Consider the following 25334-nt stretch of genomic DNA (forward strand, 5'->3'; position numbering starts at 1 on the left):
TCAAAATGTGGTTTTGAAAGAGCTGTTTGATGTCCAAGATGCTTTTGGAGCTTTTTTTAAAATACACTTTTTTTTCCTCAGAATCACGAAATAGCATTTTGAAGAAGACAAACTAACTTAAATCTCCCAATGTTTTGATGTTGAGTTGACAATCCCAAACTTTCCAAACTGAACTTCAGTTTTCCCCTTTCCAGTGGTCATTTCAAAGTGAAAAGGAAAAGGTGACCAATTGTTTTGGCGGAAGAGGGAATGAGGACTCCTGGACTTCATTTCTCATTTGGTTAAAGCATGGGCCTGGGAGTCAGAGAATCTATTTTCTAACCCTCATTCCGCCACCTGCCTGCTGTGTGACCTTGGGCAAGTCACTTTACTTCTCTTGCCTCAGTTACCTCATCTGTAAAATGGGAATTAAGACTGTGAGCCCCATATGGGACATCGACTCTGTCCAACCTAATTAGCTTGTATCTGACCCAGTGCTCAGTACAGTGACTGACACATAAGTACTTTAGCAAATGCCTTAAAAAAAAAAAATTGCCTGTCTTCAGGTACTTCAGACAAGTTGCAACCTTTCCAAATCACCAATTTCTTCATCTGTAAATGGGGTAATTCCTGTTTACCAGAAATGGGTCTTTTAAAGGGTAATCAGAGTTTGCTAGAGCACTTTGAAATCCTTAGATGAAAGGGCCTATATATAAATACAAATTATTATTATCATCATAATTATTATCTAGGAAACCTGGCATTACCCGGGCACCAATATATCTTGTGTTGGTTTTTATCACATTGGTTCAAAAACTCAACCAACCCATATGTCGAGCAGTGTTTTTCCATCTTATTGTGATGAATCTAGTTTTTTAAACATATTTTATATAGGTTTCCTTCAAGAGTAATATGAAATAGCTGTTCTTGTCAAACCTAGTTCTCGTTTGGAGAAACAGCAGATCCAATATCGTTCAAGATGCCAAATGAATCAGTCAAAATGCCAGCTAGCTGCAATCAGAGGGTAACAGAGAGGCAGGGTAGTTTATTAGGAAGAGTCCTGGGCTGGAGTAGAGTCAGGAAGACCACAGTTACAGTTCCTGACTCTGGAACCGACTGTTTTCTTGTTTCTCTTGTTTCTCTTCACTTACACTTCATGGGGTGTAGTTTCCTCCTCCTTAAAATTGCCCCTTTCCTACCTTGCCAATATACTTTAAGAATAAGTGACTTAATGAGGTCTATTTTCTTTTAGATATTGGGACCAATGTTCACTAGGAACAGTGGGGAGAGAAGCTTCCTACTCATAAGATTCTGATTCCACTAAACCCCAAAACCTGGCCTGTGCAGAGCCCTGAGAGGCAAAACCTCACCCTCAGGGAGCTCTAGGGCCCAGTTGGATCAGCAGGAGAAAAAAGCTATAAATGCTTTGGTCCAGTCAGGTACAAATGCCCATTTTAGGGTTCCTGGGGTTGATTTAGAGGCAGGACTAATCAGTCGATCAGTAGGGTTTATTGAGTGCCTACTATATGTAGACCACTGTCCTAAGTATTTGGAAGAGCAGAGTAAAATGAGTGGCCATCATCTCTGTCCTCAGAAAGTTTATAATAATAATAATGTTGGTATTTGTTAAGCGCTTACTATGTGCCGAGCACTGTTCTAAGCGCTGGGGTAGACATAGGGGAATCAGGTTGTCCCATGTGGGGTTCACAGTCTTAATCCCCATTTTACAGATGAGGTAACTGAGGCACAGAGAAGTTAAGTGACTTGCCCACAGTCACACAGCTGACAAGTGGCAGAGCCGAGATTTGAACCCATGACCTCTGACTCCAAAGCCCATGCTCTTTCCACTGAGCCATGCTGCTTCTAATCTAGCAGGGGATACAGACACTAAAGTATATTACAGGTATGAGTTAGTAAAGGACTATATAGGATATGTACATGTGTTTTAAGGGGGTTGTGAGTACTTAAATGCTTAGGTGCTCATATCCGACAGACAATTATTCTCCCCCCTTCAAAGTCTTACTAAAGGCACATCTGCTCCAAGAGGCCTTCCCTGCCTAAGCCTTCCTTTCCTCTTCTCCCACGCCCTTCTGCATTGCCTTGACTTGCACCCTTTAATAATTTCCCCTCTCAGCCCCACATAACTTTTGTACATATCTGTAACTTATTTATTTACATTAATGTCTGTCTCCCCCTCTAGAGTGTAAGTTTGTTGTGGGTAGGGAATGTGTCTGTTGTATTGTACTCTCTGAAGTGTTTAGTACAGCACTCTGCACAGAGTAAGCCCTTAATAAATACGATTGACAGACTAGGTGAGGCAAAATGCTGATGAGGGATATGGGGATATAAAGTGATGAGATTAGAAATTAATCATGTAAATCCAAGTGCTTAGTACAGTATTTTGCACACAGTAAGCACTCAATAAATACGATTAACAATAATAAGACCTCCTGGAGAAGATGGGATTTCCTGAGGGCTTTGAAGATGGGGAAGGCTGTAGTCTGTTGATATGAAGGGGTGAGGGAGTCTTAGATGGGGGAAAGGTGTAAGTAAGAAGTCACTGGTAGAGGCGAGAATGAGGCACAGTGAGTAGGGTAGCATGAGGAACAAAGAGTGTGAGCTGGGGTGGAGTGGGAAAGGACGAAGAGAAAGTTGATTGTGTGCCTTATAACCGATCCGGAGTTTCTGCTTGAAGTGGAGTGGGTTGGGAAACCGTCGGAATTATTGGAGGAGTGTGGATTACACTGGGTACAATGCATCATTTTAGAAGAATGATCCTGGCGGCAGAGTGAAGTATGGACTGGAGTTGGGAGGGGAGTATAGGCAGAGGCAATCAATGCAGAGGTTGATGCGGTAGTCAGCTGGCATATAATAAGTGCGTAGACCAGCATGGTTCCTGTTAAAATGGACTGTAGTGCTATTTGCTTCCGAAATATTGATCTCCCTGCACAGTGTAATCTTCTCTCATATTAATTTGGCTCTCGATGTTTTCCTGAAACAGTGTGGTCATTGGAAATTGCTTGGATCTAGGAGTCGGGAGGTCAGGGTTCTAATCCTGACTCTGCAACCTGACTGCTATGTGACCTCGGATATATCACTTGACTTCCCTGTGCCTTAGTTTCTTCATTTGTAAAATGGGAATTAATATCTGTTCTTCCCCATGAACTGTGAACTTCATGGGACACGGGGACTGTGCCCGATCTGTTTACATTTTATCTATGCCAGCTCTTAGTACAGTGCTTGCTTGCTGTGTGCAGATTTGAGCCCCAAATGTCGAAAACCGTATGTCTCTGGTCTGTGCAGACTTGACCATCAAATGAAGATATTTGAGCACCACAAAGAGTACTTAATTTTGTATAAACCGAGTATTATTGTTATCCAAAATTACTTGCCGTAGTCTTTTTATTTTTTTTTATTTTAAATTGAGATTCCATTTCAGAATTTCACTGAGCCTAGGCTTTTGTTTCTGTTTCTTGGCTATTTTGCAGTTCATGTTGAAATTGGCATTGTCCTTTTGACTGGCATGTTAGGGCTGCCAATCACTGTTAGGTAGTCACTGCACAAGTCCGCTTGGAAAATCCTGACGGCAGTTTGAAAAAACAGTTCATGAAATTGGCTAGGGTCATAGTGGTATTGTTGGGCTTTGTTTCATCAGCGTTAAGGAGGGGGAAATTTGCTACTAGTGCAGGGAACTTTGGTTGCACCACCCTCTGTAATACTCTGGATTAAGAAATGCTGCAGGTTACAGCACGACTCCATTTTCTAACCTAGGAGCCCCTTGTTCCCAGCAGCCCACCTCTGCCTGACGACTAGTTTTCCTCCATCTCAGGCAAGGAGTTTATAAGGGATCGGGGAGGAGGAGGAGATATTTGGGTTCCATTTTCTGGGTCAGCTAACAGTAAAGATAAAAAGAATTGGGGTCTCTATTAAGCACTTACTATATACAAAGCACTGTATTAAGCACTGGGGTAGATACAGAATCATCAGATCCAACACAGTCCCTGTCCCACACGGGGCTCACGGTCCAAATAGGGGGAAACAGGTATTTCATCCTGTTTACCAATGGGAAAACTGAGGCATAGAGAAGTTAAGTGACTTGCCCAAGGACATACAGCAGACAGCTGGCAGAGCCGGAATTAGAACCTGAGTCCTTTGCCTCAGGCTCATGCTCTTTCCACTAGGCCACACTACTTCTCAAGGACCCAGGCTTTCCCTCTCTCCTCAGTTAATTTTATGCCATGGTTAAATTAGAGTGATGGAGATAGGAATCACTTCCCTCAAAATGCATGTTATGGTGAGACTTTGCTCTACTTGTTGCATTTCAGCCCTGGGCTGAAAAATAATAGGTTGAGCTCATGCCGACAGGGCAATTTTGGCAAAGGATTACATCCCTGGAAATATGCTCAGATTGATCCAAATGGTGATTTACTGTCGCTTCCCTTTCTCCCCCTTCTCCTTCCTAAGGGGGCTGGGTAAGGGGTGTGCTGTTCTGAGGCCAACCCAGATGATGGGGGGAGGGAGGAGGAGAAGGGAGGAGGAAAGGGAAGGAAGGAGAGGAGGGAGAGACACAAACAGATGTGGAATTGAAAGGTGGAAAAGCCTGAAATGCCACTTGTCAACTGGATGTGTTGAGGTCCAGTTTCCCTGGAGCAGGCGTGGGAGTAAGATTAGTGGCCTGGGACTCCAAAAGCATGTGTCATGTCTGGACAGTGCTGTTGGTCCTCGGTGACGTTAGGTATGCAGTTATCATGAGGCTTGCCCTGTGCAAGTTCACGCCTAAAATGGAATTTTCCTTCAAGAATTCTTTTCAAAAAACATGCTTGTCCTGTGCAGACACATCCACCGAGTTTCTGTTGCAAGAAGTAGACATATCATGAAACAGCTTGAAATTCAATCTCAATGATTAAATGAGCCAAGTGGCACATGTATTCACATTGCCACCTACAGAGCAGTATTGCACCTGCAGAGCACCTTATTTGTACATTCCAAGCGCTTAGTACAGTGCTCTGCACATCATAAGTGCTCAATAAATACTCTTGAATGAATGTATAAATGAATTTGACCATCACCAAAGGACTTTTTTTTAATCAGTGGGCAAAATGGTAGCTGGAATGGTTGACACTGTAGCCAAAGCAAAAAAAAATTTGCCCCCAGGAATCCATCTTCAGTTATTGGAGATAAACCCCTTTTGCTGCATACTTCAGTCACTCAATCAATGGTATTTAATGAGCACTTACTATGTACAGAGCCCCATTCTGAGCACTTGGGAGAATACGAGAAGCAACCTGGCATAGTGGATAGAGCACGGGCCTGGGAGTCAGAAGATCATGAGTTCTAATCTTGGCTCCACCATTTGTCTGCTGGGTGACCTTGGGCAAGTCACTTCACCTCTCTCTGCCTCAGTTACCTCATCTGGCAAATGAGGACCGAGACCGTGAGCCCCACGTAGAGCAGGGATTGTGTCCAACCTGGTTTACTTGTATCCACCCCAGCGCTTAGTACGGTGCCTAGCACATAGTAAATGCTTAACAAATACAATTATTATTATTATTACTAGCAAAGGTGGCCACACACCTTATTCCCTGGGCTCGAGTATCCTGTGGAGGGTTCCTTTCAGCCTTGAGGACCGAAATAAATTGCTCTTTAGTGTATGACAGACGATATAAACCAAGTAATTTTTAATACTAACTCAAGTGGTTCTGGCCATAGTTATTGTTTCACCCTAATGGCAGATGAAGATTTGTCTCCCTCATCAGATATTAAATGGGGGAAATGTCTAATGGCTTCAGAGCAAACTCTTTGATTTACGGTGCGCCGTGGTGGAAAGCTTTAATACAGAAACTGTGTAAGGATTTGTTTGATATAAAAGGCTTCATTGAAAGGGGGAGCGCTGCCTGCTAGGTCATTTAGCTTGTGATTCCTATTTTGGTCTACTCTATCCCAACCTGATGATTTGTGCCACGTAATGATGGTAATTCAGAGCTTGGAAAGTGGGTTGTCTCTAATTTTGAACCTTTCTCCGTATTATAGCTTTTTTTTCCTCGGGAATGCTGACAAGAGCCGGGCTGCTGCTGAGCACGTAGAGTTTACCTTCCTCCTCCTGCTTAAGGTTAAAAATGTAGCCCGCCTATTAGCTTTTGTTGGCACGGAATGGTGCTTTGGACACTCGTGCATTTCACAGTGGACATATTTTTCTACTTAACATTGTGAGCAGTTGCTTAATTTGAAAAGCTGTTACTTCTGTTGATCCTGGCTATGGCAAAAATCAATGCACACAACGCAGTCTGAACTAATAGGAATCAAACTCATTAGGCCATGAAAATGGTTTAATCAACAGTGAACCCCCTTAAAGGCCATTTCAAAACCCACTAAGGCAGATTCAGAGAAGGGAAATAAAATGATTAAAGTTTTTTTTTTTAATTCCAAAATTCACACCCCTCCACCCCTCCCTTAAATTTACTCTTGTTTTCTGCTCCAAAATTCTTTCAGATTCAAAAAAAAAAATCCCCTTCTAGTTTATATTGAGCCAGAGCCATTCAGTTTAATTACTAATCTCTTTGTGGAGGGAGCCCTTTCAGACACTGAAAGGCACTTTGTCTATTCATGCCTCTTTCAAACCTGAGGGCTTGTGCAGGCAGGGCTGTTCTGTTTTCCCTACCCTGCTCCCCTTCTGGGGGCTTCCCTGACCCTTCCTTTTATTTTTAGTTTCTTAGCCAATTTAAATCTCATAAAAGTGAGAAGCCATTAAGATAGGGTAGGGAGATTTCAAAAGGGTAGATTTCAGTTGAATCTACCAGATCACTTGATAGCTGGGTTAATAATAATAATGAAAATAATACTAGTAATACTTGTTAAGTGCTCACTACAGGCTAAGGACTGTACTAAATGCTAGGGTAGATACAAGACAGGTTGGACCCAGTCACTGTCCCATATGGGGCTCCCAGGCTAAATAGGAGGAAGAACAGATATTGAATCCCCATTTCACAGATGAAGTAACTGAGGCACAGAGAAGTTAAGTTATTTGCCCAAGGTCACATAGACAAGTGGCAGAATCAAAATTAGAACCCACGTCCTTTGACTCCCAGGTGTCTGCTCTTCCTGCTAGGCCATGCAGCTTCCCAATTAATAATGGGTTGAAAATAAATATTCACTGCACCCATTCTTGGCCCAGCATTGCCTATCAGACACTGTCAAGAGATAATTTGTTTTGAGAGGTGAATGAGGAGGGGCCTAGGTTGACTCACTAAGTAAAGTTCATGTATAAACAAGCAACTTCTGAATTTTTTGTTGTTGGTCTGAGCCCTGGTTGGCGAAGACTGCAGCAGTGCACTTCATGGACAGAACGATGTGTATGGAATGCCCAAAGAGCGCAGACTGGAATTGCACATTTAGACAGCCTGTGGTGCAAATCGAACCCATTTCCTTTGTTTCCCTTTACATTTTGATAATGGACTGTTTTTCTTTACCTGCTCCCGTAACATAAATGGCGTGCTAGTTAATTGCCCAACTGGTTCGCAAACCTCATTTTCCATTATCTGCTTTACATTCGATTTGATGACACTGATATGGCTGCATGGCCCCCTCAAGAGTTATCCATTTGGATAAGGCCTTGATTTTTGCAACATGTTAGAATCATTGGCAAAACAAGCAGAATGGCTTAGAGGATAGAGCATGGGGCAAGGAATCAGAAGGACCTGGGTTCTAATCCTGGCTCCGCCACTTGTCTGCTGTGTGACCTTAGGAAAGTCACTTATCTTCTCTGTGTCTCAGTTACCTCATCTGTAAAATGAGCATATGGACTGTGTCCAATCTGATTAGCTTATGTCTACCCCAGCACTTAGTACAGTGCCTGGCACTTACCAATCAATCATATTTATTGAGCGCTTACTACGTGCAGAGTTCTGTACTAAGCACTTGGGAGAGTACACTATAACAGAATTAGCAGACGTGTCCACTGCCCATAATAAGTTTACGGTCTATGATGGAGAAAGACATAAATATGAATAAATAAATAATTTATAGCATATAATTTAAAGATAATCATTAAGTGCTGTGGGATTGGGGGTGGGGCAATTATCAAATGTGACAGATTGAAGTGCCTAGGTAACACAGAAGGGAGAGCAAGCTGGGAAAAAGAGGCTTTAATTGGGGAAGACCTCCTGAAAGAGAGGTGACCTGAGTAATGCTTTGAAGTAAGCGCTTAACAGATACTATAAAAAAAGTAACAAAAATGTACCATTGGCTTTTGGAATTCCCAAGGCGGACAAGGAACGTGTCTCCCAACCCCACTGTGTTGCATTCAATCGATCGTTCGTATCGAGCTCTTACTATGTGCAGAGCACTGTATTAAGCCCTTGAAAGAGTACAGTAGAACAGAGTTGGTATACGTTCCATGCCCATAATGAGTATTGTACCTACGCTAAGCACAGTTCTTGGGCACACAGTAAATGCTCAATAAATACCGTTGATTAATTGCTCGATAGGAAAAGGAATAATGGCTGGTAAGATACCAAGTGAACGTGAAGAGTGGAGGGAGAAAAGTAAATCATTAAATTTATCAATTGCTTACTGTGTTCTGAGCACTATAATAATAATAATAATAATGTTGGTATTTGTTAAGCGCTTACTATGTGCCGAGCACTGTTCTAAGCGCTGGGGTAAACACAGGGGAATCAGGTTGTCCCACGTGGGGCTCACACTTAATCCCCATTTTACAGATGAGGGAACTGAGGCACAGAGAAGTTAAGTGACTTGCCCACAGTCACACAGCTGACAAGTGGCAGAGCTGGGATTCGAACTCATGAGCCCTGACTCCAAAGCCCGTGCTCTTTCCACTGCGCCACGCTGCTTCACACTACTATAGTAAACACTTGGGACGATTAGACTGTAAGCCTATCATTGGGCAGGGATTTTCTCTATCTGTTGCCAAATTGTACATTCCAAGTGCTTAGTACAGTGCTCTGCACATAGTAAACACTCAGTAAATACTATTGAATGAATGAACTTGGGGAGGTATATCACAACCGAGTTGGGAGACGCGATCCCTGCCCACATGTTCCTGTTGCTATTCTTGCATGATACTGAGTTTCTGGGTAATTGAATGGGTGTTTCCAGTCATTCCTTGGCAATCTTTCCTCTTGAATAAGAGGCTCTTGGAGGCCCAAGAGTGGCTGATGTTACAAAGTGATTGTCCTGCACGGCGAAGTTGGAAAAGAAGCTTTCTGGAGGCTGTGCCTGCTACCAAATATGCCCCATGTCCTTGCAGTCATGCCAGCTGTTCAGCATCTGCGTTTCACATTGAGCTATGGAATCCTCTTTTTTTTTTTTTTTGGTCACTTGTGTAAGTCATGAGAAATGTCTTTTTTTTTTTAAGTTTAGTTTTCTGTTCATTTGGAAGGCCCATGTGTATTAGCCCACATGATTTCATAAATACCATGTGTGTGAAGCTATATAGTTATAATTGTTGGTATTTTTGGTCATTTACTACATGCCAAGCCCTGTGCTGAGTGCTGGGGTAGATACAATCAAATCAGACACATTTCCTGTCCAACACAAGGCCTCCTAGTGTAAGGGAAGGGAGAGGGTTGTGGATTGTAAATCCTTTGAGGGCAAGAATCGCCTCTACCTATCCTATTGTTCTCTCCCAAATTCTTAGGCCAGTGCTCTGTGTACAATAGGCACTCCATAAATTCTGTGGATTGTTATTTAGTCCCCATTTTACAGATGAGAACACTGACTCATAGAGAACTCAAGTGACTTGCCTAAAGTCACATAGCCGGCAGGCAGTACAGCTGGGATTAGAACCCAGACCTCTTGATTCCCAGTCCTATGCTCTTTCTACTTGACTTCTCAATGTGTAACTCAGTGCTTCTGTATATGTAACTTTTTGGGAACTTGCATAAAACTTTACTTCATACCCCTACTGCCTTAATAATAATAGCTATTATTATTATTATGGTATTTAAGGGCTTACTGTGTGCCAAGCAATGTACTAAGTGTTGGGGTAGTTACAAGGTAAAAAGGTTGTCCCACGTGGGGCTCTCAGCCGTAAATCCCCATTTTACAGATGAGGTAAGTGAGGCAGAGAGAAATAAAATAGCTTGCCCAAGGTCACACAGCAGACAAGTGGCAGAGCTAGGATTAGAACCCACATCCTCTGATTCCCAAGCCTGGGCTCTTTCCATTATGCCTTGCTGCTTTCCAAATAATTATGGCATTTGTTAAGTACTTACTATGTGCCAGACACTATACTAAGCACTGGGGTAGGTACAAGCAAATTGGGTTGGACACAACCCCTGTTCCACAGGGGCCTCACAGTCTCAATTCCCATTTTACAGGTGAGGTAACTGAGGCACAGAGAAGGGCAGTGACATTCCCAAGGTCAAACAGCAAACAAGTGGCAGAGTTGGGATTAGGTCCCACGACCTCTGACTCCGTCCCAGTCCCATGCTCTATCCACTATGCCACGCTGCTTCCCATGCCTTCCTACCTACCCCTCCTCCCCCACCTCCATTCCCAGCTCTCTACAGTGAACTCATTTGAGGAAAATTTCAACTCTGAAGTGCTAGCTGTCTTTAAGGGGAAATTATATTTTCAACAGAAAATTCGTATTTTTTTTTTACACTGAGAGGCTTCTGATGTTTGAAAAGATGTGGCTGCTGGAAAAAACTAGAGCCAAAGCCATTTTAGGACCGACACCCAAACAGACGGGGCCACCACTTCCTCTACCTCTTTCTTTATGGGTGACACTGAAAATGGCAATTGTATTTTTTGTTTAACCCCAGGAGAAAAGGAAAGCAGTAAATAAATAGATGGTTGAGAAAAGGGGCATATTGCAGGGGTGGCTATTCTCTATTGTTATCCTTAAATAAAAGGAGAGATGCCATAATAAGTGCAGGTAGCACAGCCTAGAGAACAAAGCGTGGGCCTTGGCAGCAAGAGAATGTCGGCTCTAACCCGGTTCCTGCACTGGCCTGCTGTGTGAACTTGGCCAAGTCACTTATCTGTGCCTCAGTTTCCTCATCTGTAAAAATGGGCATAAGATACTTATTCTCTCTTCTGCTTAGACTGTGAGCCAAATGTGGGGCAGGAATTGTGTCTGATCTGTGTGTAGGGTATCTACTCCATTGCTCAGCATAGTGCTTGACATATATATAGTAAGCACTTAGCAAATCCCAAAATTATCATTATTTTGGTTATTAGGCAAAAGCATGATGAAATCCTCATTCCTTATCACAACAGTCTATCTCCTCATTAATAAAATAAATATAATTAAAAATATGTACATATATACACACAAGTGCTGTGGGGCGGGGAGGAGGGTAGAGCAGAGGGAGCGAGTGGGGGCGATGGGAAGGGAAGGGGGAGCAGAGGAAAAGGTGGGTTTAGTTACTAGGCTACCCAAAGAATAGAAATGTTAGCTCCCCACTAGATTGAAAGCTCCTAGAGGGCAGAGATCATGTTTACAACTATACTGCACTTTTAGATCTGTGCCCTTTAAGTATTATTCACCCCACTCTCAGGCCCAAGCACTTATGTATCAATCCCTACTTTATTGTAATAATGTCTGTCCCCCCTCTAGACTGTAAGCTCCTTGTGGGCAGGCAACATGAATACCACCTCTGCTGAATTTTACTCTCCCCAGCACTTAGTACAGTGCTCTGTACACAGTAGGTGCTCAATAAATACCACTGATTCACTTGATTTACTGAGATGACCCAGTAAACAATTAGAATTCCTGCAGTTATGATACTGAGTTAGACCCCTGATGATTTAGGAAAGTGGTCTGATTGGGAGAAATACTATTAGTAAAGATCCAGTCTCCCTACTGCCTATCCATTGAAAAAATGTGATTACAGCTTAGCCCTGCCAGAAGAAGGTGTGTTTTAAGGTAGATACTCCCAAATTCTGAGAAGTTGATTAGTACAGTCCTCTGCACACAGTGAGCGCTCAATAAATACAGTTGATTGATTGGATCCTGAGTCTCTTTATTTTGTTTCAAACTCTTATTCTGAATTCAACTTGTCAGGAAAACTTAATTCACCACCCTTATGTGGCAACCTTATATGCTGCTGTTGTGCAGGATTTTTTTTGATTTGGAGGGTCGGGGTTTGTGGGGGAGGGGAGCAATATTTGTTAGATTCTTACTTTGTGCCAGGCACTAAACTAAGCCCTTAGGTAGATGCAAGATAATCAGGTTGGACAGAGTCCGTGTTCCACATGAAGCTCACGGTCTTAATCTCTCTTTTACAGAGGAAGTAACTGAGGCCCAGACAACTCAAGTGACTTGTCCAAGGTCACCCAGCAGACAAGTGGCAGAGCTGGGATGAGAACCCCTTCTGACTCCTAAGCCTGTGCTCTATCCACTAGACCACTCTGCTTGTTACTTGCTCTTCTTATTTGGATTAGAACATAATATCAGATCCTTCCTCCCTCCCTTATTTAAAAAAAAAGACCTTGAACCTTTTGAGTTTTTTTATAGTACCTTAAGGTCATACAAGGAGAACAAAAAGATTCAATTAGTGATTGATCACGCCAGTCCATCACAAGCCTTGCCAGGATGCTTAGACATTAGTTATCTGACATTATTTAGCAGTTGTGTGGCTCTATTGTACTTCTCATAATGGGGGGAAATGGCCAAGGGAGGAGGGGAAAGGATGAATGAGTTCACTGTTAAAGCAGTCCTTGCCCAGTTGCAGATAGAAGAGCTGTATTGATTCAATAGTCCATTTGTGCTAACTTGAAACAAAGCAAAACCAAAACAAAGCTGGAGAATTGAATGATGCCTTTAATTTTGAGATGGGCAGTGACTCTGGTATACAGTATTTTTTATTAGCCAAGAGAATTTGACTTGGGTCCCTGTTCCCTGTGTTTGGGTAGATGATGTAGTCTTTTAATAGAAATAATAATAGGAAGAAAACAGCGCTGGTAAAACCCTATTGTTTAAGGAGCCCAGAGGGCTGTGGAGACACTTTCTTGAATTTCATCTTACAGCTGTTAGGATTGAGGCTTGGAGATGAAACAACCTGCCCAAGATCACAGAGCGGATCAGTTGCAGAGTCCAGAGTTAAAGCCAAATGGCCGGCACCAAAGCGTGAATGCAATTGGGTAAATTTCATGGCCTTTGGTTGTAAGCTGGCTGTGCTTGGCTGTATTGGCTGTTGGCTCTGACTGCTGCAGATGAAAATGGGATGTGTGGGGCTACACTTTTTTTTGTTTTTTGTTTTCCAAGCGAAAGAGGTGAGGGTCATCTGACTTAGAGGATACTTCCTCATCCTCGAAGAAAAATCATGCGGCAGAAAAAAAAATCCCACAGAAAGCCTCACGTACTGACAAAGCATTAGGTAGACATCTTAACTCAGGATTTTAGAGATTTTTTTTCTTTCTGACTGACTTGTGCCCTGATCTGGACAGAGATCACTGGCTTGTACCATGCATAATTTAACTTTTTTACATTAAAATTTAAAAAACTTTTTTTTCCCCTTGGACGATTAATTCAGCTCTGCCATTTCTGCTCAGTGTGGTAGAAGGAAGGAAACTCCTCATCTGGCTGGCTGAGATGGTAGAGAGGAAGGAGTTTATCCAGGGTATGAATTGTTGACTAAACTTGCTTTTGGAAAACCAGTAAATTGCTTGTAAACATCACACTTTTCGAATTTGTAATTTTAGGAATTGGGAAGGAGATCTTAACACTGTCTAGGGTGAAAATGTTTGTGTGTGTGTGACAGAGAGAAAGAGGAGAGAGGAAAGGGAAGGGAGAGATAGAGATGGGTACACATGCCTACTCACACACCGACGTGGCGGATATAACAAGGATACTGTTGGCAAAACAGATGTTTCTTCCTTGAAATTGCATGCAGTTATGGTCTTGTGTGTTAACCACTCTTAACAACTGTGTTTACTATTGAAACTAGAAATACAGACTTTGATTATAGTTTAGCCAGCTTTCCTTGTACTGCTCTCCTGTAAATGGATTATTTTTAGTTTAAATTTTTGCTGTAAGCACTTTCCCACTACTTAATTGACTCTTCAATCAAGACTTGCAGTACACATGTCAGCATTCCCATAGAAGCTAAACACACATAATACAGCCAGCACAATGGCAGTTTCTATGTGAATTATTTGATATTGTGGGTTTTTTTTTCCTCCTTTATTGCTGAAAAAATTGGATCCATTAAAGTCACCTTCTAGTGGATAAGGGGGCGGGGTGGGGAAGGGCGTGTGTGTGTTTACCTGTAGTTTTGTCTTCATTCCGAGGTTCTTTTATCAGCCCTTGGTGGTCTAAGTAAAATTACCTTATCTGAAATCTGACAGGCTGCAAGTTAAAACCGAAATGAAATAGGTACCTCCGTGTTTGTTCTGTCGCTGCCTAATGATACCTTTATTTCAGGCACTGAATACTTTCTAAAGTGTAACCTTTTAAAATGTGTTTTCACAGCTTAATTTGCTACTCTTGGCACATTGAGCTCTTCTAATCCAGAAGCAGATTTTGTTTCCCCAAAGAAATGCTCGCCAAGCTTTAATTTAGGTCTTTTTAGTGGATTATTAATGAAGTTGTGAAGTCTACAGGAAGAATTTTTTATTGACAAAACACTGGCATTAAGATTCAACAGTTTGTTTGTCAGTCCTCTAAACAAAGACTAGGCTTTGGGTTCAGGTGGTTCTGAAAAATTCAACTGTTACACAATTGAATGATTACCTTGCAGAATGCTTGTAATTGCTTGCCACATCCCTCTCCCCCAACCCAGTTTATCCTGTTTTTATCCCTCTTAACTGATTAAGGAGAATGTGGCCCATTTAGTCATAAAGCATGTCCTTTTAATAATCCTTTGAAACGTTGCAAATAGATTAAAAAAAACCCTCAATGTTAGGAATACAGGTACCGTTTTTGAAGGTTTAATTTATAAGCATATCTCTTGATAATTTACATACGTGTCAGTCATCTAGAGAAAATTTGAAGCCATTAAATAATCGATTTAGGCACCTTAGGGGCTCTTTTGTGACATTTCTACCCCTTCTGTCATAGACGCACCCTGGCTTAGTGGAAAGAGCATGGGCTTAGGAGGCAGAGGTCGTGGGTTCTAACCCCAGCTCCGCCACTTATTAGCTGTGTGACGTGGGGCAAGTCGCTCAACTTCTCTGTGTCTCAGTTACCTCCTCTGTAAAATGGGGAATGACTGTGAGTCCCACGTGGGACAGCCTGCTTACCTTTTATCTACCCCAGCTCTTAAAACAGTGCTTGGCACATAGTAAGCGCTTAACAAATACCATTATTATTATTATTATTATTATTTTTATTATGTAGTGAATGGCTGGATTTCACTGCAGATGTCTTTCAAGGCTCCTACCAGCAGGTGGCGCCACACAGCTCAACCTGAATTCTGATGAACTATTTCCCAAGGAATTCCAAGCCAGATGCGTGCAACTAGTAAAGATAAAACAAAACAAAACAACAACAAAAAAAAACCAACAACCCAAGACTGGCTGCCTTGTTGGCCTCTAACAGTATGTTTAGTACCGTTGGGCTGTTTGAGGTTCTGAAGCACTAAGATCCTGCTCATCAGAAAAATCAAACCACCCCAGCGAGTAAATGGATAAGGCCTTTTAGTGAATTCTTTTTTTTCCCCCTTCTGTAGAGGTCTCGGCATTAATGCAGAGGGGAAATTGACCCCATCGGTGCACTGTACAGCTTTGTTTCCTGTCTCTTAAACCTGTAAGCTCTCGTAAGATATTCAAATGTTTTCAAGAATTAGCAGTTGGCATTTGATTCGCGTATGTGGTTCAGCATGTGCTTTCCACAGAATGCCTCGGTTTGTTTCTTGCGGAAGGGAATTACACTGAGGAGAGTGAATACAGAAAATCTAGCAAAGACTCATTTTGAAGCAGATATTTGAAATTCAGAAGCTGTCCGCAGTCTGAATTTGAAAGTTCAAACTGAGGCCCGCCAGCTGTTCAGCCAAGAGCATCTTGGAATCTTTGAATGAAAAGATGTGATGGAAGAAGAGTTTAGAGCCCTCTGGGGAACATGAACCCACCTAAAAGCCATCCCACGTAAACCAAAAAGCACTTCCCGAGTCCCACCCAAAGCCAGTTTCTAATTTGGTTTTGTATGTGCTTCTGATCAGTTGCTTAGGGCAGTGGTTTTCAATTTCTTGAGGTTGTGGTAACTTTCTACACAGAGCTTTTTTTCTTTTTCTTTTTTTTTTTCCTTTTCCCCATATGAACTCACTGAAAGGGAGTTCCCATACCTCTGTTAATAACAGAGTTAAAAGCCCACTGGTTGGATCACCAAGGGACAAAGCATATTTTTGGAAATAATTTCTTTATAGAAAATTTCCTTTTCTGACCACGACTTATGTGGGGAAAGTCAAACTTTAACTTTGTGGTGGTCAGAGGAGGAAGGAAAGGAGAAGGAGAAGAAGGAGAAATAGCATTTATCGATCACCCATGGGGAGCAATTCACTGTACTGAGTGATTGGAAAGTACCAAAAAAAAAATCCCTGCCCACAAGGAGCTTACATAATAGCCAAGGAGACAAAAGTATTTGCAAACAGAGTAATCAAGGTAAATATTGTGTATTGTGCACACAGTAAGTGCTCAATAAATACGATTGGATGAAATATTGAATGTCCAACTGAATAAGTGTATACGCATATATGTGGAGGATGGGTATAAGTACATACACTAATAGATGATTTGGGATGCTGGGAATTAGTAGTGATAATAGTGATAATGTTTATTAAGCACTTACTGTGGGGAAAGCACTTTACTAAGTGGCAGAAAGGAATGTACAGTTGAAAATTAGATATAGCGCCCATTCCCTGAGGTGTGAGGAGACTGGTAGCAGGCACAAAAGGAGATGAGAAACGGTTAAAAAACTAAAACAACTAGACAGAAAGAGAAATGCAGAAAATAGAGATAAGCAGCAAGGTGTGTGGCTAGAGGAACGGAGTTTCAGGCTCCTCGCGGTTCAGAGTCTTTCAGTTAGAGCCGCAGTAACTGCCACAGCTCCAGCAGCCACCACGGCTTAACCAACATTCTTCATTTTGTGAAGGGTGTGTACTGACACTTGTTTGGGTCCTTCCTGCCACAGGGAGCAAGGCAAGAAGGGAACAAGGCCACGGGGATGACTTGAAGGTACATTAATCGGAAGAGGCACGTTGGAGGAAGTGGGCTTTCAGGAGGGCTTTGAATTTGGGGAGGACTGTGGTTGGCCTGATTTGCGGTGGGAGGGAGTTCTAAGCTGGGGATGGAGGAGGGAGAGTTGAGAGCAAGGTAGAGCTATCAAGTGAGCTTGGGAGGAACTCCACAGCACTTCGGTAAATATCCTTATACTCTACTCTTTCCCCTATTTGTAATTTGTTTCAATATCTGTCTCCCCTTATAGACTGTAAGCTCCTTGTGGGCCAGGATCCCAGGATTCCAAGCGCTTCTACGCACAGTAAGAGCTCGATAAAATACCACCGATAAATCGATCAATTGAAAGGAGTAGGTTAGAGAGGAGCAAGTAAAGAGAGCAGTTAGGTGAGGTGAATTGGTAGAGAGCCGTTAAGGTCAACTGGGAAAGGTTTTTGCATGATGCAGAGGAAAGGAGGAACCAGGGAGCCAGGGGAGTTTTTGAGGAGCTGAGAAGTGGGTGACACTTCAGGAAGATAATCCATGTGCTGGTGGCAGTTATAGATTTGGGAGTGGAGTGGCTGTGGTTTGGGTGGAAAGGAAGGGTCACATCTGAGTTTCTTTGAATGAAGAACAGGATGGATTTAATAATGATAATAATAATAATAGTATTTGTCAAATGCTGACACGTACCAGACATTGTACTACGTGCTGGGATGGATATAACCAAATTGGGTTGGACACAGTCCCTTGTCCCAAGTGGGGCTCCCAGTCTCAACCCCCATTTCACAGATGAGGTTACTGAGGCACAGAGAAGTGAAATGACTTGCCCAAGGTCACACAGAAGACAAAGGGCAGAGCCGGGATTAGAGCCCATAACCTTCTGACTCCCAGACCCCTGTTCTATCCACTACGCTGTGCTGGATTTGGCAATAGACTAGCCAGGATTTATTATTATCATTATTATTATTACTAGTAATAATAATAGTAATGGTATTTGTGAAGTGCTTCTTATGTTCTAGGCACTGTACTAAACACTGGGATCGATACTAGCAAATTGGGTTGGACACAGTCCCTGTCCCACATGGATCTCTCAGTTTTAGTCCCCATTTAACAGATGAGGTAACTGAGGCACAGAGAAGTGAAGTGACTTGGCATTGGTCATCCAGCTGACAAGTGGCAGAGCTGAGATTAGAACCCGTGTCCTTCTGACTCCTGGACCCATTCTTTATGCACTAGGCCATGCTGCTGATAATAATAATAATAATCGTATTTGTTATGCACTTACTTTGTGCCAAGCATTGATCTAATTGCTGGGGAAGATAGAAGATAATCAGGTCAAACACAGTCTCTGTTCCACACAGGGCTCACAATCTAAGCAGGCAAATGTAAGGATTTGCTCTAGCCCAAAAAAACTAAGTTTCTGGAGCCATATCCCTCTCTTGGTACTTCATAACTAAGACAATCTTAGCTTCCTTGACATCAGTAGGTCCACCTGATTGATAAATAGCATTATATTGAGGCCTGTTTGTTTTGATGTGTGTCTCCTTTCTAGATTGTAAGCCTCTTGTAGGCAGGAATTGTCTCTATTGCTGTATTGTACTTTTCAAGCACTTAGTATGGTGCTTTGCACACAGTAAGCACTCATAAATATGATTGAATGAATGAATGACTCCTCCAGATCCAGTCAAACCTTGAGCCACACATTGTTGACAGTCTCCTTAGCCCAGGCTGGCTGGTAGCTGGGCCCACGATATGGGGAACGCTGAAGTTCCCAGCCTCCCCAGCCAGCAGTGATCCACCAAAGGGTCTCTAGATCAGAAAGAAGACTTGCCTAAGTGCTCCACTTGAGAGCTAGAAATTCAAGGCTGCATAAATGCATATGTGGAAACAAGTTTATGTTGTGGTGCCCATTTGGGATTCTGCTTTTGGTTGATTTGAAAGCAAGCCTGGAAAAGGTGGTGCCGAAAAGAAGAGGGAGAGAGAGAAAGAGAGTAAGAGTGTGTGTGTTTGTTTTCAGGGAAACCAGTTTTAGTTTTATTGTGTGCAAATTTGGCAATAGTTGCCCAATACATGAAAGATGGCAACTTACAACATATATATTAAGTTCATTGATTAGTTCACTTGTAATTCTTGAGTGCTTACTGTGTGCAGAGAACTGTACTAAGCGCTTGGAATGTACAGTTCAGCAACAGATAATAATAATAATGTTGGTATTTGTTAAGCGCTTACTATGTGCAGAGCACTGTTCTAAGGGCTGGAGTAGATACAGGGTAATCAGGTTGTCCCTCATGAGGCTCACAGTCTCAATCCCCATTTTACAGATGAGGTTAACTGAGACACAGAGAAGTGAAGTGACTTGCCCATAGTCACACAGCTGACAAGTGGCAGAGCCAGGTTTCGAACCCATGACCTCTGACTCCCAAGCCTGGGCTCTTTCCCCTGAGCCACACTGCTTCTCCAGTCCCTGCCCAACAACAGTCTCCCAGTCTAAAAGTGAATGAGCAATTTTCTAGGGTAGGAAAAGTTAAGAAGTAGGGAGAAGAAGGTAAGTTTTTAAGAACCTACCCAGTCTAAATAGCTATTCAGAGTCTTCAGTTCAACTCAGGTCACTGAGGTTGTGGAACCAACTACCTGCACCCTGATGGGAAGGCTAAGTGATGGGTTTAGACCAAGAAGTCAACATTTCTGTAACATTTTTCTGAGGGGTAAAAAAGCACTGCCTTCACCTGTTGGTCTTGTCATGTAGCCCAGACTGTGGCTTTAAATTTCAGGCTTTCCACCAGGTGTCTCCTTACTTTTCCACTCCTTCCTCCCTTACACCCCAGTTCACACATTTTGGATAAGCTGATCACCCTACTGTAGGTCACTCTTAACTCTCCCATCTCCAGCTCATTGTGTGAACATCCTCCCACCTGAGTGGACCTCCCTTCCCTCCTCAGACTTAGAAAAGCCCTTTCCTCTCTACCTTCAAAGACCTTCTAAAATGCCCCCTTCTCCAAAAGGCATCACCCAACTAATTTTTCCCTAATCATGTCATCCTATTAGCTATCCTTAATACTCACATCAATCAAGGGTATTTATTGAGCACTTACTACGTGCAAGGAACAGTTCTAAGATCCTGGGTGAGTACAACAGAACTAGCTGATCCATTCCCTGCCCTCCTATGTGTCTATTTACTCTTTTTTCCCCCTTCTTTTGTTTTTATCCATTGTGTCTCTGCTTTTACTCTTTCCTGTTGTGTTTGTGATTTTTATCTGCCTGACTCCCTCATTAGATGGCAAGATCTTTTAAGGGCAGGCACAGTATCTTCTATTTCTTTTGGCAAGTTCCCAAGTTCCTGAAACAGTGCTCAGTTCTTACTCTGATGGTCTTTTTGGAGGCTGGAGAGTGGACATTCATAGTGAATGAAGCACCATGGCCTAGTGAAAAGACCTTGGACCTGGGGAATCAGGGGACCTGGATTCTAATCCTGGCTCCACCTCTTGCCTGCCATGTCATTTTGAGCAACTCATTTCACTTCTCTGTGCTTCCATTTCCTCATCTGTAAAAGGGGGATTAAATATCTATTCTCTCTTCTTAGCCATATAGGACAGGGACTCTGTCCGATTTGATGATCTTAAATCTGCCCTGGTGCTTGGCATATCTCGAGTGCTTAACAAATATTGTTATTGATATAATAATAACAATAATAATCCTTAGTGTATGTTTTCAAGGCATCCCTACAAAGTCCCCAGAATACTCCTTAGAAACCAAAGTTTCCCAGAAAAGTGGATTAGAGAAAAAGAGAAATGTCCCCCTTTTAGCTCCCTGTCACAATTTATAATTCCTAGGGCATCAGGACTTTGCTTATTTCTTTGCTCAGGTTCCCCTACTGGGGTTGGCAAGGAAAAGAGGTAACATATTAAAGAAGAGGCAAGTTACATATTTGGGTTAGCGAGGAATCAAATTATGAAATCGGGCATCTGACATTGTAACTGTCCTTCCTTAAAGTTGGATATGCCCTTGTTGAATTAGCGGCATAGTTCAGTCGTGGAGTTTACTGAAGCATGGTTCCCTTACAGAGATTTTCACCTCTGGGAAGGTTTCTCCTTTGGTCCTTTTTGTGAATATGTACACTCTGCAGGATGCTGCTGATGGTATATTTAGAATGGGTTCTACTAAAAATGGTGCTCCCAGAGAAGTGACTTAGGCCTGGGGTCTGATCCTCATCCCCATTGGGTGAAAGCCTGCCACACCCCCAGCCCTCCTTGAAATGGTCCAGAGGGACCTTTGTCCCACCCAACAGCTGTAAATGATGCTGAACTACTTTAAGGTCTTGCAGTGTTTGCTCCCCTTCTCTCTCAGTGGGAAAAAACCAAAATCCTTGACCAAGAGGGTCTTTAAGGGCTAAATTTTTGTTCTGTCAGATCATAAAGAAAGGTGACTGGGGACAGGCAGGGGAAGTTTAGTCTTTGTTGAAGTGTTTGATTTTATTTTAGGCGACTAATGTCAGTTCTGCCTTCAGCACAGGTCTTCACCATGCCCTTTGGCTAGAATGTTTTGGCAGAATTAAGGAATAGTGTCTTATCAGTGCATGTCTGTCTGGAGACAGTACAGCGTGGTGTCAGGAGAAACAGTTGGAGGGATGCGTGTGATGTTGAACAGAAGGTGACTATTACAATGCAAGATTTCCTTAATGTGAGTTCTGTAATAGTAATAATAATTGGGGTGTTCATTTAGTGTTTAATATATGCTAAGCACTGGAGTAGATACAGGATAATCAAGTCAGACAGTTTCTGTTCCTCGTGGGGCTCACATTCGAAGTAGGAGGGAGGACAGGTATCGAATCCCCATTTTATAGATGAGATAACTAAGGTACAGTGAAGTTAAGTAATTGCCCAAGGCCACACAGCAGGCACCTCACAGAGCTGGGAAGAAAGTCCAGGTCTTCTGACTCCCATTCCTAAGCTCTTTCCACTAGGCCATGCTGCTTCCCTAAGAACACAGCCCCATATTGAAAGTCAATGGGGCTTAAGATTCATTCTAAAGAGAAAATAAATCAAACAGGCCCCAGATGAGTGTGATTTTATTGAGAAATTTTGAGAAAGGTCATTCTGCTCAATTTATAAAATAACCTTGTGGGAATATTGGCCAAGTAAAATTAAAAAAAATGGTTTAATTACAACCATCAATAGAAAATACAAATCCTTCTCAATTGGTTCCTTCTTGACACATCCCAGAGTAAACAAGCAAACATTTGGCTGGATAATAGCACTTTGTGATTTTTTTTAACCCTCATCTTCATAATATATGCTACCCAACCTAATTCACCAAGCAATGTTAATAGAGGCCAGAGGGATGATAAATTGACATCAATAGGGAGGAGGATGTTTGGTAGTTAAATGTTTTTCATGATAAAAAATTTAACTTTTATTATTGTCTGGTCGATTCTACTAATGACAAACTTTTACTGTTAACGATTTCCTGATAGATAAACCCTAAAATAAAATATATTTGGCTTTTTTTTCCCCTTTTAATCTCAGGATGATAAATGGAAGTATCAGATCCGATTTGTTGAAGTAAAATCTACGTCTGCTGTTAGATGTGATACTCTGAAGGGTACAGATTTAAATTGATCTCTTTGCCCTGCTCTTCAAAGCAGAAAGCTAGCCTTTTTTCATGAGGAATAAAAGATTTGATTGTTAATATGAGTCACTTATGATTTTTAGGGGCATATCTGCCTGGAGGAAAGATGTAGTTTGCTCAACTTTTTAATGCAATGACTGATTTAAGCAAAGTGATCTAAAAGAGTGGTGTTGATTAGTAGAAAATGAATATACTTTGGCTAGAGGCAATTCTTATATTTAGAAGGTTATTGGGTATCACCATGATTTCTTTTGTGACCTTATATATTGTCACAAAAAGTAAACCATCTTGCTTTAATCCTTTTGAAAGTATATTATCATTATAATTATTGCATTTGTTAAGCACATACTGTGTCACACACACTCTTGTAAACACTGGGGTAGATAGATACCAGTTAATCAGGTTGCACACAGTCCCTATCCCACACGGGGCTCACAGTCTAAGGGTGAGAGAAAACAGGTATTTAATCGCCATTTTATGGATGAGGAAACTGGGGCACAGAGAAGTAAACTGACTTGCGTAAGGTCACACAACAGGCTACTGGTGGAGCGAGGATTTGGAGTGGGGATTCAAACTCAGGTTCTTTGACTTCCAGGCTCATGCTGGTTCTGCTAGACCACACTGCTCCTAATAAATTCTAGATTCCCACTTATAAGCTGTCCTCTGTTAAGATTTTGAAATTCAGTTTTTTTTTCCCCTGCAATCTAGTTTCTTAAAATCACACTTTTCCAATTGCTAACCCGCCTTCATGGCCTTTCTTCCAGGAAGAGAAATTCAAGATTGGGAGGAAAAAACCTACTATTGTCCCAAACTGTATCCAAACAGTCATAGACTGTTAAACATTTCTCAACCTTATAGCACAGGCTTCCTGTTTTTAAAGCTTATCTGACCCTCCTGAGAAAAAGATTAATATAGCTATGGTCACATCCTGTGGTTATTGTCATTTGAAAAAAAAGTCTATTGAATTTTCTAAAGCCCTTGAACATAAAAGTGATTAATGCACCAAAAATGTAAATAGCTCTGGTCTCATTTCTGATCTTTGCTAGGCCTTCAATAAAAGATAATAGAGCCACAGCAGCTCTTAATGCGTCTCTGTTTGTTCAGTGTCTGCTACATTTGGAATGTCAGGAAAATCTCACATTAAAGGATCTTTCCTATTCTGGAAAGATTGTAAAGGAAGCATTTGGCAGTCATTTCCTTTCACTTGTGAGAATGAGCATGCTTTACATTATAATAGTTTAAACATACCAGAGCCTGCTGATAGGAGTATCATATTTTCCATTCCTAGAGTTAACCTACCCTGAAGATGGGAGGGGGGAGATTGGTGGTTTAGCTTTTATTGTTAGAATTACTTAAATGATAAAAAAGTTCACAAGTCTTCCTTAGTAAGTTGTGTTTGGGGTGCAGAGCAGAGCACCCCAAATATTTTTCTAGAAGCCTTAGTTGAAATCAAGCTCCTGCTGAATTTCATAGGTTTGTATTTTGTGATCCGACAGAAACCTGAGTTGAATTGGAAATTCCTTTCAATGTGGTTTTATATTTTGTTTCATCAAATATATAGACTCTGTGTGTGTGTTTTAAATGAAAGTTTCAGAGGGAAGCAGTGGTTTTGAAGCAGAAAGTTGGCTGAACTTTGGAAAACATTAATTGTAATTTTAATATTATTCATTCAAAGACCAATTTTTTTCCCAGAGTAGATTTTTTTTCTGGATGAGAAAGCTATTTAGCTTCTGGATTGGGTGCTGTAGCAAAGGAAACATCTGAAAGAAACAAGAGCAGGTAAGCTAATGTTTCTGATTTGCAAACATTATCTTTGCTGCAATATCTATCCAGCCTGGATAATGTTTTGATTTCTTGCTGTGAAGATTCCAGCTGGGTTTTTGAGTTAAGTCTTTTCTCACAAGTTGCTTCCTAGCAACTTGGCCAGATCCCCAACTGAATTTATTACATTTAGTAGATATCTAAGTACGTAAGGGACCTCATCTTAAACATCCTGCCAGCTCCCTGAATTCCTCAGCTCATTCATCCACATGACCCTCTTTGTCATTTTGCCCACAACGCTTCACTGAGGGAGAGATCTCTCTTTCCAGACTGTTTTTTGTCCTTTCAAAATACAATTGTCTTGGAACTATAGCTTCATCTATCCAGCTTGATCTCTAGTGAGTTTTGAGCTGCCAGTGAAAATGCCACTTTTTTTATTTGTTTAAAGCATTCTTCTTCCTACAGTGGCACTTCAGCTGCTTGAAGGCTTTTTTCAAGGCTCACAACCTTGATGGGGTTGCACACACCTCACAGTCTCCCCATGTAGAGATCACTGTGCCCAGAGGACCGTGCCCCGACCATGTTGATCCAGCATAAATATTGCAAGGGAGGTGTGCTCGTGAATGTCGGTGTGTCAAGTATCCCTCCTGTGGGAATAAATTGGCTTCTGCAGAAGGGAAATTTCTAGTAATCTGTACTATTCTGGGAAATCCTCGAGTTGCTAATTGAGAACCCAAGCAAGAAAATACATTTTTGTTGTTGTTACTGAATGAGAGTTTTTTTGTGGGTTTTTTTTTTTAATCTGCGAAGTGTGAAGTGTGAAACTTTTAATAAAAGGACATAGTCCACAT

The 25334-nt window shown here is 41.8% G+C and overlaps 1 protein-coding gene across 6 annotated transcripts in view; it reads left to right on the forward strand.

The window, feature by feature from the left end:
• RERE (arginine-glutamic acid dipeptide repeats) overlaps positions 1–25334 on the forward strand; it is a 517539-nt gene that overhangs the window by 82014 nt on the left and 410191 nt on the right. Inside the window, exon 1 of one of the 6 annotated variants that reach the window (XM_029066879.2) lies at positions 17012–17115. The exons of the other annotated variants lie outside the window; for them this stretch is intronic. The gene's annotated coding sequence lies outside the window, so the exon portion shown is untranslated. Of the gene's footprint in view, positions 1–17011; positions 17116–25334 lie in introns of those variants that run through there. 6 annotated transcript variants of the gene reach the window in all.

Source organism: Ornithorhynchus anatinus, chromosome 5 (genome assembly GCF_004115215.2).
Source record: "Ornithorhynchus anatinus isolate Pmale09 chromosome 5, mOrnAna1.pri.v4, whole genome shotgun sequence".
Classification (NCBI taxonomy): domain Eukaryota; kingdom Metazoa; phylum Chordata; class Mammalia; order Monotremata; family Ornithorhynchidae; genus Ornithorhynchus; species Ornithorhynchus anatinus.